The sequence below is a fragment of the Onychomys torridus genome, chromosome 3, assembly GCF_903995425.1.
Source record: "Onychomys torridus chromosome 3, mOncTor1.1, whole genome shotgun sequence".
Lineage (NCBI taxonomy): Eukaryota > Metazoa > Chordata > Mammalia > Rodentia > Cricetidae > Onychomys > Onychomys torridus.
In genome coordinates, this window is record NC_050445.1 from 84,827,878 (window position 1) to 84,833,877 (window position 6,000).

Below are 6,000 nucleotides of genomic sequence, written 5' to 3' on the forward strand. Positions count from 1 at the left end.
ACACACACACACACACACACACACACACACACACACACACACACAAACACGCACACACACCCCACCACCAAAAAAAAAAAAAAACACAAAAAACCAAAAAACTTCTCTTGTGCCACATTTAACTCTTTCTCTTTGAGCTGCATGTAGATTAATAAGAAGCATTTGTGAATTTTATGACCTGTTATATTTGTTTCCAAAGGACAGTTGGGTTTATTACACACTTCAGATTTATCTTGCACATATAGACAGAGGGGCTGGGAGCCAGTTCAATGGGCAAAGTGCTCGATGTACGAGCAGGAGGAACTAAGTTTGGATCTCTGGCATCCATATAAAAACCCAGGCATGGCAAGGTGCATCTGGAATCCCAATGCTGAGGGCAGAGCAGAGATAAGAAGGAGCTCATGGGCCAACAAGTCTGGGTGAACATCAAGAAACCCTATCTCAGAGCTGGAGGAGGGCAGTGCTCATGCAGAGGACCTGGCTTTGAGTTCAGGTATCTATACAGTGGTTCACAACCATCTGTACCTCTAGTTCCAGGGGTCTGACGCCTCTTCCCACCTCCAAGGACTCCTGCATGCATGTGGTGCACATACATATACTCAGGCACACACATACACCCCAAATTAAATATAACATTTTTTAAGAAAGAAAGAAACTCTATCTCAAAAACTTGAGATGGCTTAGGGAGTAGAGGTGCTTGCGCCAAAGCCAACAACCTGAGTTTGAACTTGGGACTCACGTGGTAGGAGGAGAGAACCAAGTCCCACAATTTGTCCTCAACACACGTGGCCATGGCACGAGCAGACACACACACACACACACACACACACACACACACACACACACACACACACTAAACAAACAAACAAACAAATTTTAAAGAAGGCGGAAAAGCAATTGAGGAAGACATCAGTCTCTGACCTCTGCAGGCACCGGCGCAGGTTAGCACAAGCATGCATTCACGAACACACACCTGCGTGGACCACATACACATATGCAAAATACGCAAGCGGATGTACAGACAGACACACATTCTGTGCTGTTCACTGCCATTCTGGCCCAGGCGCCACATTCCTTAGATAATCATTTACATTTCCTTGTTTCCCTGAGGGAATCCCAACACTTCCTTGGATATAGAAGCTGGGAATCAAAGAAAACTTTTCATCTTGTCACCCAGAAACCCTCAGTCTCACCCAATAAAAATAATCATGCTTTTGTATTAGAAGCGCGTTGAGGGGTAAGAATCAGAAAATCAGGTAGTCAGCGAAGATGGCCACCAGCAGCTCTTCCCATCAAGATGGATTTTTTTTCTCCCTCCTTGGATAATGATTGACATGGTGACTTACTCTAGCCAGTGTATTATGATAGAAGTCACTCTCTAACCAGTTCTAAGCCTGGCAGCTGTACCCTGTGCCCATTTCCTACTCCAGCTGCCATGTGAAAAGCCTCAGGCTGTCCTAGAAATTGAGGCCCAGAAGAATAGAGACCATAAGGAAAGAGAGGCCATGTATAGGGAATGGAGGGGCACAGCCAACTGCCAAAACTATAATGAGATCTGACAGGAAAGCCTGAGTGTTTAAAATAAAATGTTTTTTAGATGTATTTATGAGCATGGTGTTGGTGTCTGCTTAACACCCGATCACTGTCTCCTTTATGTGAATGCATGTAGGTATGTATGTTCCTAGTGACCACAGAGGTCAGAAGAAGGCATCAGAGCCCCTGGAACTGGAGTTACAGGTGGCTTGTGAGCCAACATGTGGATGCTGGGAACCAAACCCAGTCTTCTGTAAGAGCAACAAGTGGACCAAACTGCTCAAGCATCCCAGGATGCACTTTTTAGCCCAATCTAGCCTCTGGCTATGTGCAGCTGGGAACATGAACAGGGCAAGCACAGGGTGAGCAAAAGAAGCCATTTCTGCAAGCTTCAATCAGATTCTCGACCCGTAGAATCATGACCAGTGAAAACAGACCTTGCTCCCAGACACTGAGTCTGGAGTGAGTTGTTAAATAGCTGTAGCTAGCCGAGACTGCAAGGATGCCTAAGTAGACAGGCAATAAAACAAGAGTGGATTGTAAGAAAGAAAGTCTTATCAAATACACCTGTCATTAGGAACATCAAAGGATCAGTGTTATCACTGACCTCCCTGACATGTTTGTCACCACCTTTGATTGAGTGCCACACGCAAACTGGCCGACACCGTCTAATGCAGCTTCTTGGGTAATATATGTTCTGGCTCTTCAGCAGGCCACAGAATTGCTCCTCTTTTCCTGTCTTGAGGTTGAAAGAAACATAAAACAGTCGTTTATTCTCAGAAGGTGGATTTGGGGCTGGAGCTATAACTTAGTTGGTAAAGTGCTTTTAGCATGCACAAATCCCTGGGTTTGAGCACCCTGTAAACCAGGTACATTGATGTTAAAATCAGCACTGGGGAGGTGGGGGCAGAAGGATCAGAAGTTCAAGGTCATCCTCGGCAACATAGCTGGTTTGAGGTCACCCTGATCTAAATGAGACTCTGTCTCAAAGACACAAGAGAAAAAGATGGATTCTCCAACGTATCCTCATAAGCATCGGCCCTCTGCTCCCTCAGGCAGTTACTATCCTCCACTCTCTTCTGGCTCCTGTGCTCAGAGCTCTACTGTACACAGGGTGGGAGCACCAGACCAGCGCAGGGCCCAAAGCTGAGTTCACCAAGCCCTGCCATTGGAGAATTTCTAGACACAATTCCCTGGTTCTGGCTTGAAAAGTAGCAGGTATTAATAAACATTGTTTATCATCCGATACATGGTTTTCTATATGGGAACCTCATTTTCTCCAGCTAGACTAAGCAGGTCACAGGAAGCTGGCCATAGAGTCGCAGACTTGTGATTATCTAGCAGAGTGAGTCAGGCCCTACCCCTGTCCCTGGAGGTGGAGCCAGGATTCTGTTTTAACAATAGGTGTTTCAGGCACAATCAAGTTAGAGAACCACCTTTTTAGTCTAAATTCATCAGAGTCACACAACAGATAGTAGCTTCCAGTGGAATGAGGATGCCAAACCACCTGGGTTTGCCCAGAACCATGCAGTTTCTTATGTCACGAAACTCCCAGTGCCAACGGTATTGCTATAGTGATAACTTAGAATGAAAGAAGGTTTACATGGTTACAGAGACTGGGAAGTCCGAGAGCATGGTGCTAATGTCTGCTCAGCACCTGGGTCATGGCCTCTTTGCTGCATCACAATGTGGTGTCACGCAGTAATACAGCTTGGGTTTCTTCTCATCTTATAATGATCCTAATGATGGGCCAGCCAGATGGCTTAGTGAGTAAGAGATCCTGGAACTGCGTTCTGTCTCCAGGATCCACAGTGGAAGGAGATAACTAGAAACTTGTTTTCTGACCTCTACAAACATGCAGTATGTGTGGACCCACGCTAATGCAACCATATCGCACACAGAAATGAAATGTTTTAAAGTTATTAATGACACGGTGACCCCCTTACTCTGGGACCTCATCTAACACTAACAACCATCCCAGCCTCCTAATCCACAATAGATGAACTTATGAACGAGGGGGCTTGCATTTCTAGTGCATGAACTTGAGAAGATGACACTCAAAATGCAGAAAGCAGAAAATTTTCTAGAAAACTTGTGATAAGTTGGTAATCATTATTAGAGCTCAAGTTTCCCAATTCTTACCCAGAAGCCTTTGCATGGCACGTGGCTAACCTGGGTGAGATACTGTGTGCTGGTGCAGAGGGATTTAGTATTTTTATTTTGCAGAGCAAAGCTCCAAAGTATAGGAACATTAGTAACTTGCCCAAGATCGTGCAGCCAGGACCAGACTACTGTCTGCCCCAGCCACCGTTCCTATATACATCGCCGTTACCCTGTGATTCCCAGCCACTTCCCTGGTTTTCACAAAATCTCATCCTCTTGTCCTCATAATACCACTCACAGTTTGCAGTTATTTCTAGAATCAGTCAGTCTGCTTGTCCCAAATTCTAACAGTAGGGATCTCTATCTCTATAGAAGCGGGGACCATGACTCAGACCCAGTGCGTCCCACACAGCACCTAGCATTGGAGACTCAGGACAGGTGTGTAGGAAGGAAACAGAAGCATTAAGCAGAGCAGGCTGACTGAAGGACTGGCTGGCTGAGGTGGGAATCTAACACTAACAGTTGACTACTACGTTTCAGACACCACCCAGGAAGAGAGCCACACTTAAAGTTCAAATGGAATTAACTTAACCTGTTGTGCTTATTTTAAAAACTTGGATTTGACTACATGTAGGAGATGGGCATCTGCTATTTCATTTATATGTCATGTCCCACCTTGAGGACATTTCAGTTTGCAACTATGTTTCTGATTCCCTACCATCAGTTCATCTGTGCAACTTCATCTTAAGAAGGAAAACCTGAAACTTGGGAGGGGCAGGTATCCAGCCAGGGTCACAGTTCATACGTGAGGACTAGCACTTACTCAGGATTTACCCTCTTCATATCCGTCTTCTACTAGAGTCTTTGGGGCATTATGAGAATGAAGGGGCCATTCTGAGTCCGGTGATATATTTGTGTGACCAGGCTGGGGTTTCTGCCAAGAGGAGAATCCTTCTGCTATCATCCAGTCAATTCAAATGTATCCCAGGGGCCCTAGCATGGTTCTCTCCCCATGGTGCAGCCCCAATATTCTCAGGAGGCAAACATAAAGGTTCTAGGAACTAGATGAGAGTTAAATCAATTGTGGGAAATGATTTTAGACATCCAGGTGAGAACTTGTTTCTCTATCCCCTCAGCCCCACTCTGAGGCAAGGTCTTACTTTCTAGCACATGATGGCCTAGAACTCACTATGTAGGTAGCCCAGATCTGACTCAAATTGGTGATGATCCTCTTGCTTCAACTTCCTGAGTGCTGGTATTACAAGAATGAGCCACCACACCCAGTTTAGCAATAAAGTTCATTTGTAAGTTTGATACGCCTCTAGTGAAGCAAAAAAGAAAGATAGAAAGAAAAGAAAAGAAACATTGGAGAATTAAGAAGAAAGGGTGCCAAGAAGATGGCACAGTCAGCAAACTGCAAACGGGACCTGAGGTCAATTGCCAGAACCTGTGTGAAATTGCCAGATGTGGTGGCAATGCCCTTATAATCCCAGAGCTGGGAAAGCAGAGACAGGGAGACATTGGATGGTATTTCTGAAGACAACACCAAAATTTGTCCTCTGATCTCTACACACATGCACCCCTTCATACATGAATGTGAGAGTATGCTCACGAACACACACACACACACACACACACACACACACACACACGCACGCACGCACGCACGCACGCACGCACTACATAAAGAAGATGGAAGAAGGCTGGGGTAGGGGTGGGGCTCAGTTGCTAGAATGCTTTTTCTACCAAATGCAGGGGTAGTAGGGAGGTTCACTTGGTAGAGTGCTTGTATACCATGCATAAAGTCCCAGGTTTGATTCCCAACACCACATAAACTGCGTGTGGTAGCATAGTGCTTGCAAAATGCAGGCAGAAGTATCTGGGTCTCAAAGCTATCCTCAGTTACATAGTGAGTTTGAGGCCAGCCTGGGCTGCATGACACCGTAATACTGTCTCCTAATGATAGTAACAAAAGAGGAAGGTTTTAAAAAATGATAAGGAGGAAAGAGATTGAATATCACGAGGAGAACACTGTTAGAAAGTGATGCTAGGATGATGGCTAGAGAGATGGCCCAGCAGATAGGACCCAGGACCGGTTCCCAGCACCCACCTCAAGAGGCACACACTGCCTGTAATCCCAGTTCCTTATTTTAAAAAGAAATAAAGACATCCCTCAGCTCCTGGCCCTAATATAAAAGGTGTGAGAGGAAAGATGGGCCATGAAATGTATTAGCTTTCTCTGGAATTAAGATAAGCAGGTATTTGCTAAAATAGGCATCAATACCAGGGGCAGACAAACTTTCTCTGTGCAAGGACAGGCAGTAAATATTTTTAACTTTGTGGGCCAGAGTGTCTCCACAGAAA